We start from the raw sequence: 25,993 nt of genomic DNA, 5'->3' as shown, positions 1-25,993 counted from the left end.
GAGAGAGAGAGAGAGAGAGAGAGAGAGAGAGAGAGAGAGAGAGAGAGGAGGGAGAGAAGAGGAAGGAAGGGAGGGAAGAGAAGAAAATAGAATGGAAGGAAAACAAGAAGGAAGAAAAGGAACAAGGTATGAGGGAGGAAGGAAGGGAGGAGGGAAGGAAAGAGAAGATAAGAAAGAAGAAAGAAAGAAAAAGGGGAAAGGAAAGAAAGATAAGGAAATAAAGAAGGGAGAAAAAAGAAGAAAGAAAAAGGAAAATAAAGCAAGAAAAGAAGGAAGAAAGCAAGGGGAGAGAGGAAGGGAATAAGGAAGGAGAAAAGGTGGAAGAAGGGAAGAGAGGAGAGGAGGAGATAAAGAAATAAAGAAAAAGGAAAGATGAAGAAATATAAGAAAAGAAAGGAAGGAAAAAAAGAAAAGAAAAAAGGAAGGAAAAGGAAGGAAGGAATTAAAGAAGGAAGAAGTTTTTGATGTAAAGAAATTTATATTATACAGGGATCATTGTGAAGATCAACATATAACATATCAATAGTAATAGCAATAGAAACTAATTTATATCATTATTTAAGGTATACAAAATGCTTTTCTCACAATAACTTGATATTAAATAATACTAATGTAATCTCTATTTTACAAATGAGGAAACTGAGGTTTCAGAGAGGGCAGATGACTTGTTCACAACCACATACTGTAGAGTAAAAGCATTCTGAAAAGTGTGTTACTGTGCTTTCCAAGTCATTTTACAATGCAAGAGGCAGGATGGTGTAGTAATAGGAGGTTGACCTTTGAGTTAGGAAGACACAGATTCAAGGCCAGTTTTGGCACACACTGGCTCTGTGACTCTGAGCATGTCCCTTAACCTCTCAACTCAGACATTTCTTCCTGGCTATGATCACAAATGAATTCTTGATCTGTTTTCTACATTATTGTGATTGTTCTAATGGAACTTCCCTTCACTGATAAAATCACTGGTTTGGACCAAACAAAACTAGCTTTTGGTAGCGTACCTTGGATTTTGTAGACGGAAATGAATGATAAAACAGAATTCACTCTCCATTAATAATGAAACTTCATGGTGTAGTGGGAGCAGCACTTAGAAATTTCTCCTTATAGTAAATTTCCATCCAAGTCTGTGTTTCCTTCTTACCTCACACAGTGGGAGGCTTGGCCTAGTGGATAGAGACCTGGCTTCAGAGTTAGGAAGACCTGCCTCTAATATATAATGGCTATGGGGATCTGTGTAAGTCATTTCACCTATAAGTTTCAGAAAAAGGTATTGATCTGGTTTGATGGAAGAAGTCCCTCACTGGTGATACCACAGGTCTGGTTGAAAAAAAAAATTAAAGACCTAGAGAAATGCCTATTGGCGTGCTAGGCAGAAGTCCTACGGAGATTATGAACACCAGACATACAGGATGTGGAAAGGATAGATGGGTTGCAATCTGCACCTTTGTAGGGAGTAACCACCTTAATGAGATCACAGATAAACTGAAGTATTTGTCCTTTTCAAAGCTTGTTAGGTTTTATCAACTATACTTTACATTCAGGGAAATGGTAATTCAGAGATGTTAAATCAATTCTTTTCAAGGTCACACAGTCTTCTGACAGGTGGTCAGTTTCCATTACACCAGGTAGAATAGTCTGAGTATTTATCCTTTGCCCCTTGTATTTCCCTTTCCAAAATGTGGATTTTGAAAGTTCAGGAATAAGGTATTCATTTCTCCCTAACCCTGCTGAAAGAGTGTTTTCTGAGAGCAGTGATTTCTCTCCCTCCTTATGGATTTCACAATTCCCTTTAGGGAAAAGTAAAAACGTACAGCCAGTCTTGGAACACTCAGTAACTTATGTCCTTCTCCTTAGTGTCCCAGAGTCCACTGCTACTTGTCACTTCTTATCTGATATCCAAATAAAACAAAAGCAATTCTGTTCCAGCCAAAGCTTGATCACAAGTGACCTTCAGACACCCAGCCCTGTGAATGTGCAAGAACTGTGAAAGCTCAAGGAATCTGGGTTTTTCTAGCTCTGGCTCATTCTCCTATAGATGGGGCCTTGCTTTTCTCCCTCTGCCCCTCTGGGGACCCTTGGGTGTGTGAATATGTTTCTCCTGGGGGGGGGGGAAGATGCACTATTGCCAGTATGATACTCACTTTTCAGGTACTCTCTCCTCGCAGTCTCAGATGCTTGGCATGACCCAGCCTGTCCCTCATTTTCTTTTTGGAAACCTGTACAGTGCTGAAAAGGGGACAGGTAGCATCTCTATGGCAAGAACTGTTCTCCCCTAGGACACCCCAAGGCAACTACAGATTCTGAATGGAGCAGGGTCATCTGGGCTAACTCAGGCCCTTGGGGCTCTCAGTCTTTATTATCATTAGATCTTACCTTCTTCCTGGCATAGTGAAGAGAACATTGACTGAAGTCATAAGACCTAGGTTCAGATTCTAACTCCGATGCTTACTCCCAATGTACTTTTGGTTAAGACCATTCATTTTCCTAGGCCTCAGTTTCTTTTCTATAAAATGAGGGGAATGGATTAGATGGCCCTTAAGCTTTCTTTTAGGTCTAAGTTTATGGTCTTATGATTCTACCTCCTTGCTCCCCACTCCCAACCCCTTGTCCCTATATGCCAGTGATGTTCTTGCTGAGAACAGGGCCTTTCTCAGACTGACCCCATTGCCCCAGCGGGGACATATTTTCTTCTGAATCCTTCTCTCCCTGTTTTGTAGGGCTTCCTCTAGTCCCTCCCCTCCCCTTTGCCATACGCGGTGACCTTGGTGTGTCAGACAACACTCAATATCAGAGGCTTTATAAACCTCATATCTCAGAAGGGGCTGACATTACATTACAAGAGGATCTGTAAACCTCCCCGAGATGAATGATGTCTTTTTTAAACAACAGACCAAGACTTCATTTAAATTAGTAACATGGAGATTAGAGGCGCTCTCTCAGGCTGAAGAGCGGCCACACCACGACTCTGGGAATATCAGTCACATGAAAGCTGTTAAGTTTGAGATGGAAATAAATCTCAGAGCCTGTAAAATCTGTCAGCAGGTCAGGGAAGTTTATGAACTCTTGCTGTATCTAATCATAAATCATCAGAATAAGCTAAAACCGAGAAGAAAAATGTCCTCTTTTGTAATCTAATGCTGTCTGTTAAGGCAATAAAACTCAAATGAAATGCATACATTGCAATTTTTAGTTGATACTTTCCATTATTAGCAAAGTGAAGGAAGGATCTCAAAGTTGTAAAAGTGAGACAAATGAGCCAAAGACCTGCATTCTTTGAAGTCTCATGTTGTTATCTCTCCAGGCTGTCAGGCCATTTCCTCCTCCTCCTCCTCCTCCCCCTGCCGGAGCTGCCATACCAGTGAAACAGGTGAATGTGCAAGTGTAGGTGCTGGGCATGGGGAAAGAGCAGAACCCTGGGGGTGCCTGGCTTGGGGTAGAGTTCCCACAACATCAGGCATGATTTTGTTGGCTCACTTGCTGATGAAAAGTTGGAGGTGCTCCCCAACACAGTCCCGTATGGGTTGGTACTCTCAAGTCGAGTTATTTTTTCTTTCTTTCTGAGTCTGCTGTTGCCCTGTTCTCAAGCTCTTGAAGAAGAGACTGCAAGAGTGGGGTGAACCAACGATAGGCTCTGGTCCTGGAGTTTTCCCTCTTATTTCTGGATACTTTAAGGGCTCCCTTTATAAACCCCATAGGACTGTAGTTTTCGAGATAGAAGGGGCCCTAGAGACCATCATGTTCAACCCTTTCATTTTACTGATGAGGAAACTGAGGCTGAGAAAAGTTAAGTGTCTTTCTCAAAGTCACACAGCTAGTAAGTGTCAAGAGAGGATTTGAATTCAGGTATTTCTCATTCCAAGTCCAGCACTCTATCCATTATGCCATCTGGCCTATTCTTATTCTCCCCATAGTGAAGAATGAAGATTACATTTCTCTTTTATACCTTTTATACTTTTCTTTTATGCTTTGTCTGGTACTGACAAAGTTGATAGCACACAGAGCTATAATTCCTACTGTTTGCACATGTTTGGAGGGGGCAGGGCAAGTAGATATTAAGAGAAGACTAAGGCAGGATTCAAACTCGGGCCTTTTGACTCCAAGTCTTACATTCCAAACCATCTACTATTTGCTCGGTACTATACTAGGCACTATGGATATGAAGCTAAAAGTAAGAACACTCCTGCCCTCCCAGAATTTATGATATATTGAGGAAGACAGCATGTATATAGATCCAAGGGGTTTGATTGGGGGAAGTCACTAGCAGCTGTAAGGATATGTAGAAGGAGGCATTTGAGTTGAATCTTGCAGGAAATGAGGTAGTCTAAGAGCTGGCGGTGAGAAAGAAACACTTTCCAGGCATGAGGGACAGCCAGTGTGAATATCTCATATGAGGAACATTAAGATTAGCTGGACTTTTGAGGCCTGAAGGAGAGTGACATGTAATAAGGCTAAAAAGGTAGGTTATGAACAAGTTGTGAAGGGCTTTAAATGCCAAACAGGAACTTACATTTGTTCCTAGAGGCTTTTGGAGTTTTTGGATAGGAGGGGCTGGGGCATGACATGGTCAGAACCAAAATTTAGGAAAATCACTTTGACAGATTGGTATGAGATGAGACTGGAGACAGGGATATCAAACAGGAGGCCATTATAATAGTTCTCTCTGCCAAGAGGCAATGAGTGCCTGAACTAGGGTGGCAGCTGTATGCAGGGAAAGGAAGGAGCCCTAAGATTCTAGGATCATGTTCTCTTTTCATACATGCAGGACAGAGCATAGGGACATAGCCCATGAGTCATCCACTCTGATGCTCTGAGATCTAGAGAAGAAAAATATTTTCCATCCAGACTGGAAAATGTAAGGATAAAAGTCTGGATGTCCTCCTTTCATCGCTTCTCCCTGTCCCTCCTCCTAACTTTGAAAGTTATAGACCCTCAGCTTGGGCCCTGTTTTCCTTTGAGAGTGTTTCCCCCTCATTGCTATTAGAATTAGGGGTGAATTGATAAGAAAAATAGAGATATGTGTTGACAGCCCAGATCTGTGAAGATTAAAGGGCCGTGAGATGCTGAGTTGGGACCCTTTCCTGACACCCTGCAATGGCTTGGGAGAAGTCAGCTGAGGATTCCCTGGGTTGGTCTCCCACTGGGGAAGAGGAAATCAGGAAGGAAGAGCTCAGCAGAGTTGTGGCATTCAAGCTTTTCTTTCCCTGGTGATTTGAGGGAACCTGACGAGGGAGGCTTTCAAAACACTCAGCAGAGCGCATCTGTTGGCTCAGAAGGGGCCCTGAGCCCCCGAAATGCACTCACCTGTGCTCCCCTCAATTGAGATGCTTTCTCAAAGCAGCATAAAACATTATGAAGGCAAAGTTCAGAGAGAATAAAGAAATAACTCCTTGCATTTACATGAACTTAGTTTTTTTCCACAGATGTTACCTGAGTTTAGCCTCATAACGCACCCCCTTTAAAACAAGTAGGACTAGCAACTGAAGAGAAGTTCCTTGAGACCAAGGACATATTTCATTTTGTCTCTGTGTCTCCAGTGCCTGGTGCTTTGTTCTTAGCAGGTACTTAATAAGTGCTTGCTGAATGAAAATGAGTTAAGTGAATTGAAATTAATTTAATTGAAATAGCCTTCTTCTTTACTGATGTATACAGTAAGATGCAGGGAAGCTGGTCTAAGTGTTGTTGTGCACAGTGGCAGAGAAGGACCAGAACTCAGGTCTTTTGATTTCCAATGCAGGTCATATCTATTCATGGATGAAAAGTGTCCATGACAGATAACCTCAGGTCTTTGCCCCTGGGGCCAGAAAAAGGGAAATCAGGCAAGGGACCTAAAAGAAATGACATCTGCTGAATTCTTGCCTGCTTTGAAAAAGACTGTGGATTTCTCTAGGAAGAAATCTTCATTCCCTTATCCTAGCCATGCAGGGAGCAGGAGAGGGAGTGGAGAGTTGGGGGGGGGGGGGGGGGGGGGAGTGACATTGGAAAATGCAAATAGGAATTTTTCAAGCAGGAGAGAATTTTAGTGGCCTCATGACTTTTGAAAATCATTTGCCAGGCTGATTACACTCTATCACATTTCCAGTGAGCAGCAGGGAGAAAGTGATGTCTTATCTATAAGGAATGCGCAAAGTGAAGGCGTTAATGATAGTAAAGAAATCTGTTTATGCAGCTTTGGGTGTAAATCTTGTTCTTATGAGCATGTGTCCCATTATCAGAAAAATTCACCTGTCGTAGTTTTCTCTGGCTTTTTTTTTTTTGGTAAGGGAATGAAGAAATAAGGGTCAGGGCTTGGAAGAGGGTACAATTAAAGAGACCCATCTTTCTTAGGTGTTAAGGAAATGACCCATGGATGTGAGTAGTAGTTGGTGAGTGAGCATCCTAAGGATTGGTCTTCTAGGGGTGAGGGTGAGCCAGACTTTTGTATCTATCAGCTCATTTGATCATGGCATGTTACTTTTCTCTAAGAATTCAAGAGGTAAGTGATAAGAGTAGAAAGGAGAATGGATTTGTCTTAAGACAGACAGATACAGAAACAGGAAGCAACAAAGCAAGTGACTCGGGTGGAATTAGCATGGCGGGAGCTGGGTTTCAGTATTGGGGAGTGACACAGATGGAGAAGAAGTCAAAAGGAACTGGATTCAAATTCTGTCTGTTCCATTTACTCTCTGTGGGGCTAAACTTGGCTAAGTTACTTAATATGGGGGCCAGGAATCCTTATTTGTAAAATGAAGAGATTGAACTAGATGTGCTCTAAGTCCCCTTGCAGCTCTGATCCTCTGGTCCCTAAGTGACTCGATCTACTATCCTGTCACAGAGATGGGATAGTCCAGAGACAGGTACTAGATTAGAGAAGGGGAGTGACAAATTTAGAATCAAACAGCAAATAGGCTGCTGAGAGCTAGAATGTAGACACAAAAGCTGCCCTTGTCACTGCCATTTTTTTAATTTGGGGAAAATAGAAATTGTATATAAAACTTTTCATGCACCTAACTTGAAGCCGGTTTGTCCTCTTTTTTCAGCACAAAATCAAGGAATATCTAGGTAGAAAATTCACATATTCATTCATTCATTTACTTGCTACATTTGTATAACATACCTAGTGTTTGCAAGGAACTATGCTGGGACTGGGAGGGATATAATTATTTCTCTCTCTCTCTCTCTCTCTCTCTCTCTCCCCTCCTTCATTCCTCCTCCCTCTTTCTCACTCTTCTCTCTCCCCTCCTCATCTCTTTCTTTCTCCTCTCTTCTCCCCTCTTCTCTTCTCTTCTCCTCTCTCTGCCCCCTTTCTCCCCTCTTCCCTCCACCTCTCCACATACCTACATCTGTATCTATAACCATGTGTTTATGGATCTTAAAATCCAGTAGATATGCCAATGACTATAATGCAAACTAAAAGAAGATAAATGCATAAAAGAATAACAAAGCTGGTTCAGAGGAGGGAGAGATGACTTTCAGCTGTAGGGCACAAGGGCAGCTTCGTGGAGAAGGCTATATTTGATCTGTGTTTTGAAAGATGGTTAGGGACTGAGTAGACAGTACTGAGAGGGAGGAGGGGGTGACAGGCATTCCAGGCAGAAAGAACAATATGAAAACAATCATGGAGGCAGGAAATCATGGGAATACATTTGAGGAAGAACAAGTAATCCATTCTGGCTTAAAGAATGGTCTGCATAATACTGGATAGTAGGAGACAAGGTCAGAAAGATGAGGGAGGGAACAAATAGATTTGTTCCATTTCCATGAAAAGCTACAGATACCAAACAAAGGGGCGAAGATTTTTTCAGTGGTGAGTGATTCAAAGCAATGGATGACATCAAAACTTGACTTTGGAACATAATTTATTTTTAGACAATGTAGCATACTTGCATAGCACTTTGGGGTTTACGGAGTACTTTCCTCACAATAATTCTGTGAAGATGTGAAAGTATTGCTTATTACTCCCATTTTACAGACAGAAAGACTGATGTACGGAGTGGTTGCATGATTTTGTCCATGGTTATACATAGCTACTAAGTAGCAGAGCTGGAATCCAAGCCACTGCCAATTAACCTACCTTTTGTATATGACAGATGGTAGAAAAAGAAAGTGGTTTCAGAGTAGACTGGTCCTGACAATCTAGACTAGAATTATAAATTGGCTACTAATAATCCACAATAGGATCAGCAAACCTTCAGATAATAATAGTCTCTAAAATGGGGGGTAGATTGAGTGCAGGGCCAGGAGGCAGCAAGTTGTTATTGTTCAATTATTTCAGTCCTGTCCAACTCTTTGTGATCTCATTTGAGGTTTTCTTGGCAAAGAGACTAGAGTGATTTGTCATTTCTTTCTTCAGCTCATTTTATAGAAGAAACTGAGGCAAATAGAGTTAAGTGATTTGTCCAGGGTCACACATATAGTAAGTGTCTGAGATCAGATTTGAACTCAGAAAGATAAGTCATTCTGACTCCAGACCTGGTACTCTGTCTACTATGCCACCTAGCTGGAATCAGAAAGACCTGAGTTCAAATGTGACCTCAGATACTTCTTAACTGTGTGACCCTGGGCAAGTCACTTTACCTCTGTTTGCTTCAGTTTCCTCATTACAAAATGAGGATAATGATAACATCTACCTAGCAAAGTTGTTGTGAGGGTCAAAAGAAATATTTTTTTTTCTCTGTAAAATGGAGCTTATAAAATTTACATTACTTACTGGGTGGTGAAAATCAAAAGAGAAAAATAATGTTGGCAAAATAGCTTTGTAAAAGTCTCACCTGGGCTTATGGCTCTCTAAACTTTGCTATAGTGCCTTAGTGGTCTTCTTCCTCCCAAGCATTCCTTTCCCTTACTCTCCTCCTTTCTCACATTAGAGTTCCTTCTGAGATCTCCATTTTGTGGAAGGAAGGGTTCAGGATGAAACCTTCCATTCCTTTCCCACCTCTGATTTTGAGTCTCTAGATTTTGTCATTATACCTCCACGATACCCTTTTCTTTCCTCTTCTGGTCCCTTTTATATGTTGTCTTCCTCAATTAGAATGAAAGCTCCTTGAGGGCAGGGATGGTATTTTTTCTTACTTTTGGATGCCAAGTACTTAGCAAATGGCTGCCAAATAATAACTACTTAATAAATACTTGTTGCCCACTTGGCATTTTAGCAAACTGCTAAATGCTGTCCCAGGACTTATGGCCATCTTAAGCTAGGTAATGTAAGCTTGATCCTTATTTGTGCCAGATCTGTGGTTGCAGACTGGGCTGAAATTCATGTGTAGCAAATCAGAGACACTATCACATCTCAACGTTAGCCTCTTTCTAATACCCTTTGTTTTTGTCTTTCTCATAAATACAGAGGAACATGTTACCAATCAACCATGATACATGTACAAATATAAATGTTTACTGAGTACACACTAGAGAGGAAGTTTAGCACAATGGACTGGAAGTCATAAAGATCTAGGTTTGAATCCTACTTTTGACATTTACTGGGCAGGTCACATGACCTCTCTGAGACTCAGTTTCCTCACATATATTGAGGTAGGTAGCTGTTGAGGTCCTATCCAATTATCAAGTTCCTTGGATCAGTGATCTCTATATAATGTAGGACTATAGATATCTGTAGCACCTATCCACAGGGTTATTTTGTAGGTAAATAGAGATAATGTCTGTAAAGGATTTTTTAGACTTTAAGGCACTATGTGAATACCAGCTATTATCACTAGGCTCTCCATGAGAGCTGCAAAGATGAATAAAGATGAAGACAAACGTCTTGCCTCCATTGAGTTTATGCCATGATATAAAACAAACACAAATATGGTTAACTTTAATGCAAAATAAACTATGTGAAGGGAGGCACACATTATGTTCCAAGTGAGGTTCAAGGAAGGGACAATTGTTTACATGGAACTGCATACAGATCCATATTCTGATGGACATATAGAGAAACACATAATGACCGACCGGTCTTTGGTTAGAAAGTTTCCCCTCTGAGCATTTGCAGCCTAGCTCCATAGCTCATTAGTGTCCTGCCTGAATGACCCAGGGAGGATTGATGACTGGGATTTCCTCTTGTTGGGCTTCAAAACATAACTTTATACTTGCCCTTTGGCCACAGACAGGACATAAGGGAAGGGGGAAAGGCTATAAAGCAGCCCTTTGTCCACTTCTCCTCATTGTTGTGGCTAGAGGACATTACAACTTCATTTCCTCCGCAAAGGGGTGAGAGTGAGAAGGGAGCGGATGGACAGACACACAGGTGGCTCCTTCCTGACCATGAGTTCCTCAGGATCAATTCTTCCTCCCCCATCCCCACTCCCAATAAGCCTGAGATGTTTTCAGTTGTTATTGTACTCACCTTAGGATGATAGGATTATAGAATTAGAGTTGGAAAAAACCTGAGAGGTCATAGAGTCCAGTCCCCTTGCTTTATATCCCTGTGAGATGGACATCTTAGATGTTGTCCCCATTTTATAGAAGAGGAAATCTAGACCCAGAGACATGAAATGCCTTCAAAATCATATGGGTAGTAAGTAACTGAGCTAAGTTCTGAACCTGACTCACTCATTACAAATCCAGCATTCTTTCCACTGTACCATGTTGCCTTATGATTGGACATTTTAGGTATTATTGAAAACATATCTCCAGTTTTTCATTAAATGGACACAAATCCTTTAACTGGGGGGTTTTGTAGAGAGATTAAAGTTAATCAATCAATCAGAATTTATTAAGAGTCTACTACATTCCAGGCACTAGGGATATGAAGACAGAAATGAAAGAGTCCCTGCTTTTGAAGATTTTATATTCTATTAGGGGAAACAACATGCACAAAAATAAGTATATGAAAAGTAAATTGGTAATTTTTATGGGAGGATGGGGGGGAATCAAGAAAAGCTGAAGAATGAAGAATTTACAATAGTAAATATCTTGACTTCAAGCCTTAGTCTGGCTCAGAGAGAACTTTCCCAATTTGTTCATGAAACTCCAATGCAAAAGTGTGGCACAAAACCAAGTACACCAAGAAACAGAATGATATAGGGCAAAGAGCCCTGGGATTGTAATATGAAGACCTGCTTTCAAGTTCTGACTTAGCCTGACCTTAGGTGATTCTTTCAACTTTTCTGGGGCTCATTTTCCTTCTCTGAACAATGAAGCGACTGGGCTAGTTGAACTCTAATTTTCTTTCCAGTTTGAATTTCTGTGAATATATACTTTTTTTATGAGCCCTCCCAAAGTGATGGAAAAGGTCTCTCCCCCCCTGCCCTCTTTGATATAGAGCTATTTATATCTCTATGAACTGATCCTTCACAAATTCTCACCATCTTACCTCATTTGTGATTATTCCAGAGAACAATAAACTCTTGTATTAGCCTTGAAGAGTATTTCTACTTATATGTATATGGATAGACAGTGAGATAGAGATGTTTATAAACATCTCTGTTTCTCTAGAGATGCCCCCCCCATGATCCTTCACAAATTCCCACTATTATCTTAATCTATTTATGATTACTCCAGAGTGCACTAAGCTCTTGTCTCTAACTCATATATAGCCTGAAAGGGTATATCTCTTATATGCCTATAGAAATCTCTCTCTCTCTCTCTCTCTCTCTCTCTCTCTCTCTCTCTCTCTCTTTGTATCTGTCTCTGTTTCTCCTTCTCTCCCTCTGTGAGAGCTTAGATCTCTTTAGGATAATCACAAATGGGGTAAGACGATAGTGGGAATTTGTGAAGGATCACTTGATCAAAAGGATGAAGAAAGGATTACAACCTAAATTGAAGGCTTTTGTGAAAAGGACAAGCTTTTATGGGAGGACTACAGAGCTTAGGATATCTTGGTAATGGGATATAAAAACTTACAATGCTCAACTGGGCATGCCCGTAGGATGTTATCAACAGATGGTTATTCCCTTGGTTGATGGGAGGCCACGGAGGAAGGCCATTTAGTGTGACAGTGGATTTGGGTCCTGAGTTGATAAGGGCCTCATTCTCCCATTAAACTTAATCCCTATCATAGGAGATTTTTAGAATTTGACTAGATGACCCCTAGAAGTGTGTGATTTCATGATAACTAGAGAGTGATTGTTTTTGGATTATTTTAAGAGGCACTGGAGTATTATGGGAAAAGCCTTGGATTTGGACTTAAGAGATCTGGATTCAAGTCCCAGCTCTGACACCTACTAGTAACAGGACCATGGGCAAGTTAGCTAACTCCCCTGAATCTTTAACTTCTCTGAACTTTGGTTTCTTTATCTATACAATAGGTATAAGGTTTGTAACAGCTACTTCACATGGCTATTGTGAGGAAAGTGCTTTGCAAGGCATTATATAAATATGAATTATTATTATTAAATGGACAATTGTGATGAGTGAAAAGAGTTGGTTATCCAATTCACATAACTAAGTGAATTAACTCTCTGGGACTCAGTTTCCTCATTTTTTAAATTTGGATAATACTTATGATGGTAATAATATAATAATAATAATATAATATAATGATAATCCTCACAGGATTATTGGGGGAAGGGGCTCAAACAAGATAATGTATATAAAGCAATGTATGAATTTTAAAGTGCTAAATAAATGTCAGTTATTATTATCATTCATTCTAAAAGGGACTGTTCTCCATCAGTCAGCCAAGACAATATCCATAAAGCATTAAAAGAGAGCAGAGAAGAATAAAGACATTCTTAGGAGGAAATGGTCAAACTATCCATCTTCATCATCTCTTACAGCACAATAGTATTCTATTACATTCATATACCATAACTTGTTCAGTCATTCCCCAATGGATAGCCATCTCCTTAGTGTCTATTTTCTTGCCACCACAGAAAGTGCTGCTATGAATATGTCTGGACATATGGGTATTTTCTTTTTTTCTTAATGGGTTTTGTAGTTTTTGTCTTCACAGTGAGTTAGAGAAGGAGAGAATCTGAATTGAAAATAAAGTTAAATTAAACGGAAAGCACTTAACCCCAAAAGTCTTACCTTCCCCTCTCCAAAAAACAAAATAGATGGGGAAAAAAGGAAATAGTGAGAAAATTGTTTGGCCCTGGAAAATAGCAGGAAGAATAATTACATTTGAATTTCTATCCAGATAATTCTCTGTTATCTGTGTGTAGTTCAGTTGACAATCCCCAAAGTTGTAGGTGAGTGGCGGAGGTGTAAAGCCAATCACACTGAGCAGCTCTCTTGAGGACTCTTGCTGTGAATAACTTTAAGGATCTAATTGCATGGTATAGTGAACTGTCTATTTATTCAGCAATAAACTAAAGCAAAACATTCAAGAAACTAAAGCACAACATTCACCAGAATATAACATAACAACTTATTACTAAGGTGGTCACATTATCTTAAAACACATCACTCAATAAGTCATAATCTCCTCAATCCACATAGAGTGCCCAAATCAAGTCTCCTTTCATCTTGACTCCAGGCTGGCTTCCAATTGTCCTTAAGTCAATCCTCCTTAAGGGATAGTAGAAACTACAAAGGCCATCTACCCCTAGGTCACAGTAAATCACAATATCATCAATCAGCAATGAGTACCCAAGTAAAGTCTCCTTTCATCTTAACTTGAGGATAACTTCCAAACCCCATGGCTCCTCTTCCATGCTCCCAGCTCTTGCCTGGATTCACCCAACTGTTGTCTGAGTTCACAGGGAGACAGCTCTCCCTTCTCTTGCCAGGATTCACAGGCAGACAGCTCTCTGCTCCAGTTCTATATTACAGCTCATAGGGACTGCCCTGCTCCAAGGTCTTCCCAGTTTCTGTTCCTAGGAAAACAAAGCTTGACAGGGCTACAACAATATTTATGCACTTTGCCGGCACTATCATCTCAGTTGGCTTTCTGTATGAGAAATCAACACAAATCAATAGACAGAGTGCTTCTGTCTGATAAAGTAACACTAGCACAAATCAACAGAGTGCTTCTATCTGACAAAGTAACATGAATGAACAGAGTGCTTCTGTCTGACAAAGTAACATCAACACAGACAGAATAAATGAACAGAGTACTGACAAAACAAGTATTTTCCCTCTCAGATCTGCTTAATCCCAGCTTGTGTTTGAACTTTTATCTGCTCTTCTCCTTCCTGTTTTACCCTTTCTGTTCTGCTCTTTTGGCAAGCTCCTCCTACTGTTAGGCCTATTAACACAGGGAAGGTCTCCAAACTCCCTTAGGCCTATAAAGGGCAACACAATGTATACTGTTTTCAACAAAGACTTGACACAATCAAAGGAGAGGCTCAGAGGCACTTGCATAGCTGAAACAAGCAGCAAAGTACTACTTTGCTTGCCATTACAGGAGACAAGGACTCCTCAGAGAAGGAATTTCTTCCATTTTGCAGCTGGGTTTTCCATTATTTATCTCATTGGCATGGGAAGTAAAGAATTGATCATAGTGTCCTTTTACTCAATCATTTAACACACTTTCATGTTATACATGTGTATAGATATATGCTTAAATGTGTTATTATAGAAATGTTTTTGTATTATAAAAGAGTAAGGGTGGGGGGATAAAAACCACCAAAAACCAAAACCAAAACTAGATGAGAAATATATATGTGTGTGTATATATAAAATATGTGTGTGTCTGTGTGTACATTATATGTGTATATATGAAAGGCTATATATGTATATATGAAAAGCTTCCTCTCCTCCTTCCCCCACCTCCAGAATGGGACAAAGTATGGCTTTTGAGCACATTACAGAGGAGGAACCTCTGTGGAGGATAAGGGGTGGGATGAGGAGGAGATGCTTTGGATTTGGTCAAGTTTCTCCCCTCCCCCTTCACTAGAGGATAACCTTCCTGGTTCAGAGTGTTCAGAGTATGTTGGACTTCTTATCATCTAGTCAGTGTCTTAAATAGCATCTCTGGATCAGTTTTCAGCAATGTCTACAACATTGGGAGAAGAGGACAGACTGGACTCACATCTCTATTAAGAGCTCAGAAAAGAGATTACATGATGCCCAAGGGTGCCTTCTTGAGCACCCCACAAATTGAAGAAAAAGTCCTCTAGAAACCAGGAGCTGTAATTACTTTGTCACGTGTGCTCTCTAAGCTTGAGTCCACTTTCCCCTGTATTCTATATGTATTTATGGGATAGTATTATCACAGACGGCTATCTTGTACTAATTATCAACTTTAATAAATAACCTTTTCTAAAGCTACTAAAAGTTGCCTTGGAGGGAAGCATACTGGTTGGGATTGAAGAAAAAGACCTTAGAGAATCACCTTTGAACTCTCAAGGGATCTCTCTCTCTCTCTCTCTCTCTCTCTCTCTCTCTCTCTCTCTCTCTCTCTCTCTCTCTCTCTCTCTCTCTCTCTCTCTCTCTGTCTCTCTCTGTCTCTCTCTCTCCTCTCTCCTTCCCTCCCTCTCCCCCTCCCTCTCCCCCTGTCTTATATGGCCTTACAGTATTTATAAACCTATCCATCCATCTATCTATCTATCCATTCCTTTTCTATTTATTCAGCCAGCATTCATCATATTTATTCACTATATCACAATGTGATTAATATTATTATATTGACACATTAATATATCATATTAAAGATATGCACAGATGATGGGATCAGGGGTAGATAATGGAGGATGACTATAGAAGAAACCACAACCCTTTAAAAATAGTTTCAGAAGTGCTAAAGTTCAGAATGAGCTGTTTAGAAAGGAAAAATAAGGACTACAAAAGTTTTTTTTTTTTCTTTTAACCTATATTGGAATGAAAGAGGAATATCTCCTTTGGTAGATTAGATGATGATAATTTATAACAGAGAGAAAGTAGAACTGTTCTATTTTAATTTTGTTTCTCTTTTTTCTGCCAAGGAGAATGACCTTTATGCTGAAAATGACAGAACAAAAATGGCCAGTAGAGAGTTGATGCTTTAGATAATTAAGAACATAAAAAAACAAAACAAAATAACAACAACAAAACAATAACACCTTAAAGCCGTTGAGGGCAGCTAGGTGAGGCAGTGGATAGAATGCTGTAGTCAGGAAGATTTCTCCTCCTGAGTTAAAATCTAGCCTCAAACACTCACTAGCTGTGTGACCCTGGGCAAGTCACTTCATCCTGTTTCCCTTGGTTTCCTCATCTGTAAATGAACTGGAGAAGGAAATGACAAACCATTCCAGCATCTTTGCCAAGAAAACCCCAAATGGGCTCACAAAGAGTCAGGACATGACTGAAAAAAATGACTGAATGATAACAATAAGAAACACTTGAAGAAAAATTCAGGTTACCTAGTTCAAATGAGCTACTTCCTTGGGTCTGAAAAGAGCTAGTGTATCTAACTATTGAGCCAACACCTGCGCTATTTGAAAGATCTTGGTGAATGGGAGAATGACTGCAAGACTGGAGAAGGGCAAATATTCCCATTTTTGGAAAAAGGAAAGAATATGGTCTTCAAATTGTAGTACAGTGATCTTGACTTCAATTCCTGGGATCAGATTGAATTATTACTGAGTTAGAAAAAGAAGAAGAAAGAAATGTTTTTGTAGAAGCTGTGATGATATAACCAGTCAAAACACCTTCCTCAAAGACAAATGTAGATTAGCCTTATTTCCTTTATATGATAAATTTATTAACTTGGTAGGTCAGATGAATGCCACAAGCTAGAGTTTGCCTAGATTTTATCAAAATGTTTTCTTTGGTTTTAATTTAGTTTCATTTAAATTTCATTACAAATTTTACAATGAAAAATGTAGAAGTTCCATGCACAAAATTGAACAGAAAAATATTATATATGAAACTGCAGATCTCTATTATCTACAGCTTGCTTTTTAAAAAGTATTAAATAAATTCAACATGTTATTTTCATAGCTGTCCAGTTTGTCTATGTTTCCTTCTGGACTTCCTTCTGTTTTCTAGCAAAGCATTTTATAAAGTATCTCACATGACTCTCATTGAGAAGTTGGAGAAATGTTTAATAGTCTAAGTTCAAAATTACAAATTCCAAGCTGCGTGGCTGGTTTGACTCAGAGAGTGGTTATTAATGGTTCAAATAAAGAATTCTTTAAGGCAATATGAATGGGATAAGAACTTAGAATATGAGAGTAATCACTGTGAATTAGAATTAATCTAGAAAGCCTTCATGGAGGAAGGAACCCTAAGATTGACCTTGAAAAATTTAGATTATCTGAGGAGAGCAGATATTCTGTTGTTTCACAACAAGGAATTAATTTTGAACAAATAATTTGGAAAGGGTATTTGGGAAACTGGACTGGCTGGAGCAAAGGATATGTTCTGGGGAGTAACAGTTGAAATGTAGAATCTCAAAATTGAAGGAGAGCTAAGAAGTCATCTAGTACAAACTGTGCCTAAAAAGAAATTCTCTCCATAGCATCACAGAGAAGTGGTCATCTGGCCTTTGGCTAGCTGGGTGGTACAGTAGATGGCACACTGGCCAGGGAGTTAGGAAGACTCATCATCTTGAGTTCAAATCTGGCCTTAGATAGTAGCAGTATAATCCTGGGCAAGTCACTTAACCCTGTTTGCCTCAGTTTTTTCATCTGTAAAATGAGCTGGAGGAGGGAATGGTAGACCACACTAATATCTTTGCCAAGAAAGCCCCAAATGGGGCCATGAAGAGTCATATAGAACTCTACCACAGCAACAACAACAACAACAATGGGTTACTCCATACTTTCAGAGGCAACTTATTAATAATAAGACTGAAATGGTATGAATCTTGAATGCCAAGGGTGAGTAGTTTGTTTTCGACCCAGTAAATAAAAGAGAGCCATTACAGGTTCTTCAGTGTAGGAATGGTATGATGAAAGTGGGACTTTGGGATTCATCTGAGGTGATTAATTAAACAATTTCTGATGAGTTTGGTGTGTGACATGAATTCAGGAGTGGGAGGGAACAGATGACCATTGCTGAGATCCATATGCCTCTTCCTGAGGCTCCTGACCAGGATAGTTGCTATAAGGACTGATATTAAGCAATATATTTCAAAAAAAGACTTGACAGTATTGGATGGCTGATTGGTTTTGGTGGATAAAAGGCAGGGAGAAATTATTAATAATTATGACATTTTAGACCTGTAAGTTCAATCAAAGGGTGGTATAAGGGAGAAAAACATGAAAATCTGGGAGGATCAGTAGGTCAGTCAAGTAGCATTTTAACACATAGGCACTGTGCTAAGTGTTGGTGATACAAAGAAAGGCATGCGTCCCTACTGTCAAGGAGCTCGCAGTCTAATGGGAGAGATAGCGTGCAAACATGCATACGCAAAACGATATATACAGGGTAAGTCGGGGGCACGCTCAGAAGGAAGACTAAGATTAAGAAGTGCCAGGAAAGCTGTTATTCAGAAGGTAGGACTTTAGCTGAGACTTAAGGGAAGCCAGGAGGCAGAGATGAGAAGGCAGAGACCCCAGACTTGGGGTCATCCAGTCAAAATGCTTGGAGTTGGGACATGTAGTGTTGTGTGAGGGGGAGAGGACCATGCTATGAACTATAAGAAGGGGCCAGGTTTTGAATAGTTTTTAAAAGACAAACAGAGGATTTCATATTTGATCCTGGAGGTAGTGCAAACCACTGGAGTTGATTGGGAAAAGGGGGAAATATGGTCAAACCTAAGCTTTAGGAAAATCAGTTTGACAGTTTTATGGAAGATGGACTGCAGTAAGGAGAGATTTGAGGAATAAAAACTACCTTGTACACTATAAAAAAGTTACATAAAAGTAAGGCATGACAATGATGATTATGATCAATGGAAAAGTTCATTTAACCAAAGAATTTATATCTACAAGGGATAGAAAACCTCTTCTAGTCCATTTCTCTTGGTTTTAGATGTGCCTTCCTGAGTGTAAAGAAACAGAACTGAGTCATCACCCATCATCCCGACCTATGTCTTGCCACTGGACTCCCATAAGTCTGGAGCAGAGTGAGGTTGAAGACTTTACACAGCTCTGCCTCACTTAAATCCAATTCACTTGCAAGTCAAGACATCACCCTCCTGATGCCATTGGTCCTCCTCGAGAATGAAAGACAAACAACAAAGGAACAGAAGAGAGGCCAAAGACTAACTCTTCAGCCATGTCATGGACACCAAGGAAGGAAAGTTTCATTATCTGGGGTAATTTCAAGTTCAGGAGATAAATTAACAATATTTTCAAGGTATGGAACAGGAGGTTTTATTAGGAGAAATAGAGAAACCAAGGTCCAGAGAGGTTAAATAATGGTCCCCAAATTACACTGTAAGCCAGTAGCAGATTTGGGATTAAGCACTCAAGTCTCCTGACTCCAAAACTGGTCAATTTCACTTAGAAAGTGTTGAATGCTGTTCAGAACCAACTTATGAATGTGGCATAAGCTGCACCAGTTGAAACAGAATGGTGGGCCCTTTCCAAGAGAATCTAATTAAATTGTTGTTAATTAGGAAACATGTTCATAGACTAATTCAATGCAGGAATAGGCAAGATAGTAACCAACAGAAAGAGGCTTTAAATCATAGTAGCTGGAATTTATATATGCTATCAGTTTTGTAAAATGCTTTAAATACTTTAAATCTTATTTGATCTTCATAACATCCTTGTGAGGGGAAGTTCTTCAAGTATCACTACCCCCATTTTACAAGTAGGGAAAGTGAAAGAGAGGTTAAGTGACTGATTAAGGTCAAAAAGCTAGCTAATGTGACTGAGGTGAAATTCAGACCCAGAACTTTCTCATTCCTTAACCCTAGTCCTTTGACACAATGTGTAAAGACAATAAAAATGAAGCAACAGCAAGAAGCGTTTTATTTTTTTTTGTATCTCCTCTTTAGTTGCAGAAATAGTTTTTTTTAAACCCTAACATTTAGCTAAATTATACTAATGTGTACAAAAGGAAAGGTAAATAGGAAATTTAATTTTACTAATGCTAAGCTACAGATGAAAGAGTAGTGAATTTGGAATTAGAGGGGTTGAATTTGAATCCTGACTGCCACTTCTTCATGTTATCTTTGGCAAATCACGTAATTGCTCTAGGCCTCAGTTTTCTTATCCATTATAAGGGGGAAGGGTTGAACCAGATACCCTTGAATGTCTCTTCAAGTTCTAACTGTATGATACTATGAATTGTTTAATAGATACTTCTTGATAAAAGAAATATATTACTACCTTGCATATATGCAGGAAATGTCAGATTTATTAGTTTCCCTTCAGTGGTGATGGATCCTTCAGAATCATCTGCACTCTTTTGTCTGGTGTCCCATGAAACCATTGGCACACGTATGTGAAATCACTGGCCTCGATAAGGGGGTACAGTCTGTGACTAGGAAAGAAAAGTTTTCACTGTGCAAAATTAGTTACCCTTTAATGGAATAGACCCTGTGACATTTTGAGGCCAACATGTATGTCGCACAAATCAAATTGGAAAGAAGCAGGAGAAAAAGTAAGAACTCCTTGAGTAAAACCAACTCTAGAATTCAGCCTTCCCATCCTGAAAGATGAGACAGTCAGTCAGTCAATCAATCAGTAAGCATTTATTAGACACCTACTATGTGCCCAGAGTTTGGGATATAAAAACAGCAAACTGTCCCTGCCCTCAAGGAACTTATATTCTATTTGGGGGGGTGAGCAGTATGTGTATTTACAAATAAATACAAAACATACAAAAGAAATTCAAGTCAATTTTGGTGGCAGGGCACTAGCAGGTGAGTAGATTAGGAAAAGCTTCATATGAAAGGTTAGGTGGAATTTTGAAGGAAACAGGAGATTCTAAGGGCAGAGGGTAGGAGGGACTGCATTACTGGTATAGGGAGATTTTTCATAGTTCACAACTGTTTCACATGAAACAAAATCTCCAGCCTTCCATTAGCCCGCTATGCTTGGTGTGAGGCTAAGCATCACCCATTGCAGGTGGTATTTGGGTTAATGTGGCATTATTCTGCATATTTACAATATCTGATTGCATTTGATATGAGTAACCCTGGAGCATTTCAGGATACAGGGATCCATCAGACTACCACAGCATTTACACCATAATGAAGGAGACTTATGTTGGTAAGGCAGTCCATTGCAGGTGACCCTGTTTTCTCAGCAATTTCACAAGTTCCCACAGATCATCTCTTCCTCATGCAGCCTCTTGTCAGTGCCATGACAGTTCCCCTACTTCCAGCACAAAAGAGGGGATACCTTCAATATATTGATTAGAGATGGGAGGGAGAGGAAGGGCCACTTCTGGTGAAACCAACAGAATTAAAAAACAAAAACAAAAAATGGTGATTTTTTTTTCCCTTGTTATATTTCCAAACACTAGGGGGGAAAAGATGGTTTATTTGCCTTGAATTTTCTATTGCTTTGGCTGAAAAAAAAAAAGAGGTAGTTTCTTGAAGGCAAAAATCTGTCTTTTGTCTTATTATTGCCACCTTCAATCACAGGAAAATCTGTTCTATCTGGCGATTTTGCTTCATTTCTCCCCCTTCAAATCTGTCATTTGTACTGATTGTGAGGTTTCTTGAATTGGGTATGGATTCGATGGGACTGATGAAAGAAACGACCATGACTCTTGAACTGAGCTGATAGAACAATATGGTTCAGGCACAGGTTAGAAGAGGCTCAGGTTTCCTCTGCTCCCCTCGGTTGTCCCTGCCTTGGGGGTTAGCTGAGCACTAGCTGTCTAGGCATGGATTTGAGTTCTTAATGTTAGAGAGTATGACTTTAGAAGTTAAAAAGTCACATCTCAGGGTGGCTAGGTGGTGCAGTGAATAGAGCACTGGTCCTGAAATCAGGAAGACCTGAGTTCAAATCTGACCTCAGACACTTAACACTAGCAGTGTGACCTTGGGCAAGTCACTTAACCCCAAACGCCCTGTTTTCCCTCCCCCAAAAAGCAAACAAAACAACAACAACACCCCCTCACATCTCCTCATTTGTGGAGCATCTTTCTTTCTGGGCAGTGGGAACTCTGGAGTGTTCACTCATAGGATGATTTAAAAAAACAGACCCTGTTCATCAAGTGCTTACTACATGCAAAGCACTGTGCAAAGGGCTAAGGATACAAATAAAGAAGCAAGATACCCATTGCTCTCAAGGTGCTCATGTTTGAATGGAGGAGACCACATGTACAGAGTGTTTCAGCTGGAAGTTAGATGTGAAGGTACCATGGTCCTTAGGATGAAACAACAAAGTCGGTGTTAATGCCTCTTAGGAGAGCCCCTCTGACTTGCTCGGATGTTCTTTGCCCTATGGTCTTGATAACTCAGGACTTTTGTGGTTCTTTTGTATATTTGTATTTGAGAAAAGAAATCACATCTTTGGTTATTTGGTGATGATTTACTCCAGCGTCATGGAAATGGCCTTGGACTTGGAGTCAGAAGACCTAGGTTTGTCAACTGACTCTGCTACTTATTAGCTGTATGACTTCATTTAACCACTCTGAGACCCAGTTTCTTCATCTGTAAATGAGGTTTACAATATTTGTACTATCTCCCTAAAAGGTTTTTGGTGAAGAAAGTACTTTTTAGAATGTAAGTTATATATTATATGTATCTCTATATAAGTACTTGTATATACATTTATGCATATATGTGTACATATATATGCATTTGGGGGCAGCTAAGTGGCACTTAAGTCACTTAACCCTGTTTGCCTCAATTTCCTCTTCTATAAAATGAGTTGGAAAAGGAAATGGCAAACCATTCCAGTATCTTTACCAAAAAACCCTCAAATTGAGTCACAAAGAGTTGGACATGACTGAAAACAACTGAAATTTAGGACTTTTAAAAAAGTTAATTAATTTATATGTATACATGTATGCAGTGCATATATGCAAGCAATGCATAAAGTGTATGTACATACATGTACACACAATTATATGTATACCTATGTGTGTGTGTATACACACAATACCACTGGTAACTTTCGCTGATAACTTTCAATTTGCATTTTCAAAGGGATATTTACTGAGAAAAATACAGCAAGAGCAGAAATACAAACCCATCCATTTAAACTGGGGTATACTCTCCTCTCTACCTCCTCTACCATTCAGTATACTCTACTGCCCGGGTGCAGAGCTCCATCACCTCCCTCTTGGAGTATTGCAAGAGCCTGCTGTTTGGCTTCTCTGCCAACATATCTCTCCCCATGCCACTCCACTCACCTGCCAAAGTGATTTTCCTGAAGCACAGGTGTGATCATGTTACTCCTCCCCAACTCAATAAATTACAGTGGCTCCCTATCTGTTCTGTCTTCTACTCATTCCTATATTTCAAAAGTTTTTCATTTCATATAGGATGCAGGTTATGAGAATTTAGTTCTGTGGCATCTATTAGAATCCTTTTTTCTTAATATTTTTTGTGAATCATATGATAGTGGGCATGAAGGGAAAAGATTAACTATAAACAGTATTTTCTACATATTTTGGAAGTTGCAATTTCTTCATTCATCATAAATCACTCCTACCTCTTACTTCTTTTTTAATGTCTTTTACACAAAGCTGCAAAGTAATAGGTGCGTGTGTGTGCATGTGCATTGTGTGTATGTAGGTATGTATATATGTATGTAAGTATGTATATATATATATATATGTATGTCAGGTTATGGGAGGAACCATTCCAATTCTTTAATCCTTGTCTGTATCCCCTTTCTTCACTTCTTTTCTCAAAAAAAAATGCAAAACTGGAATCTGGTCTTGAACTCAATTTAATCTGTTAAATAAAATCATAGTCAACATGCTCTTTCTGCACAGGGCCATTTGCCTAGACCAGACCACACACCTCCTCTTCCCCCTCCCTCAATAGTGAAGCATTAGCAGTTTAGGTACCAGAACCTGCCCCGATGCTAAGCCAGGTCAAGTCTCAAACACTTTAAAAACTACATGGCCACAGACTGTACTTAGAAGTTCATGATGAGAGATATCAATTGATTCCTAGGAATTCCTAGTTGGTTGCCTCACCAACTCTTTGCGTCACTGTATATGACCTGTTGCTCACTCCTGGCTTCCCTGTTCCTCTCGTAGCTTTTGGAATCAACATCCCCAGCACCCCTTCCCCTTCCTCTTCCAGCTGTCTGACCTCCTGGCTCCCTACAAATGGCTTGACAAGGCAACTTTGACCTTGGTTGCTCTGTCTGAGCTCAGTAATCAGCTTCCTTTTCACAAAGAGGGGATTTCCCTAGCAGATCCTGGCTCACTAGACTTCTCTGGTCCTGCTTCCTGGCAAAGAGGCTGGGGTGTCATCACCTCCTTTGTGGGGTTTCAACCTTACACCTCCTTGTTTTCCTCTTTCCAATCCTCATAATTTATCTCTTGTTGTCTAGCAGCCTGTCCCTTGGATATTGGGCACTCTTCAGAAAATTCTCGGTTCTTGACAGAGTAGCTTAGAACTAGAAAAAGGAGTAAGTTATCCTTTTCTGCCTGTGAGTTTCCTAAATATTGTTGTTGTATTATATGAGCTTGTGAAGAATCAGAATGGGGAAACAGGTTGGTCATGCCAAGGAAGATGAAATCAGAGTACATGCTTTGTGGCAGACAGGCAATATACAGAGAGTTGAAGGGAGATAAAGAGATGGGTTGAATCTGGAACATTTTGTCAGGGATTACTGTCATTGGTGGTGAGGACAGGGAGTTTAAGGCAGGCAAAAAAAGAATAGGTTAGTAGGCAACTTTAAGATTCAGAGTTGCAGAGCAGGTGATGATCTGCATTCCCCACCAGGAGTTTCCTTTCTTGATAATACCAGAGAACTGCTCCTGAAGATGGCAAAGTAAAGATAGTTCTCGTTATCTTGCCTATCAGGGACTCTTGCATAGGTATTTGGCCAATAGAAAAAAGGAAAGGAGAACTGTTCATCTTTGCCCAGAAGGGAAGAATTCCATTTCCAGGAGTAACTGGTCTTCAGTAACTAGAATCTTCCCAAACATATTTAGCAAAAGTGAATATTATATGTCAGGGCAGAGTTTTGTGGACCTTCAGAGGTCTCTAATTACATTTTATAAATGTCCCTTATGGAAGGGAGGCATCTGGGTTGCCAAAGTGGATAGATAGTGTGTTGGATTTCATTCTTCCCTCATTAAGTTCATTTCCTTCCTCAGAGACTCATTAGCTATGTTTCTCAGGAAAGTCACTTAACCTTTCCCGGCCTCAGTTTCCTCATTTGTAAAATGAAAGAATTGGATTCAATGGCCTCTTACAGTTCCTTCTAGCTCTAAGATTATGACAACTAGCATTTGTTGAGTGTTCTAAGATAATTGTAAAGCACTTAGATATCTCATCTGATCCTCACAACTTAGTGAGTTTCTATTATTATCCCCATTTTATAGATGAGGAAATTGAGGCTGAGAAGGGTTAAGGGACTCACACTGGGTTATATAGCTAAGCATCTAAGACATGATTTGCACTCTGGTCTTCCTGATGACAAGTCCAACCCTCTATTCACTTGATCATCTAGCTGCCTCTGTTTATGATTTATGATCCTATAAGAAATTGCAGTAGAAGGAATTAACAGATTAAAGTGTTGTTTTCCCCAGCCCTGACGTTATGACTTCTGAGGTGCTTTTTTTTAACCTTCCTTCCCCTTAAGTTTCTGGGACCCTAAATCTTGTAGGAGATGTCAAGGAGATGCTATTAGACATACCCATAAGAGACAAAGTAATGCACCTAAGAGAGAGGGAATGGCATGTGGGAGTGGATGGTGTAAGGTGGGGGAAGGATGACAGATTTGCTGGTTTCTTTTCTTTTGTCTTTAATAATTATCTAGTATAGTTGTTGTGCTTGGAGCTGTCCCAGACATGCAGGTGACCTTATCTCTGCAATCCTAGGAGATGCTATTCTATATTTTCAGGACAAACACACTTAATGGAGATGGATTACTCCTATGGCTCTGGGATACATGGAGAAAGGTTAGTGCTATAGGTTGGTTTTAATTTGAATTCCTATTTTCCTTTACTGCCTAGGAGAGGATTTACTGGGCAAAGAAATTTGGGGAGGGGCCTGAGGAATGAGCAGCTCAAAGGGCACAGTGTAGGTATAAAATCAGTGGCCCTGGGGAAAGTCATTGCTGTAGGTGATTAGCACTGGGAGCAGATATGGGGTAAATCACCTATGGAG

The sequence above is a fragment of the Petaurus breviceps genome, unplaced genomic scaffold (assembly GCF_028583685.1).
Source record: "Petaurus breviceps papuanus isolate PSGF00001 unplaced genomic scaffold, PetGlider_PUasm1.0 90702, whole genome shotgun sequence".
Lineage (NCBI taxonomy): Eukaryota > Metazoa > Chordata > Mammalia > Diprotodontia > Petauridae > Petaurus > Petaurus breviceps.
This window is presented reverse-complemented; position numbering follows the sequence as displayed.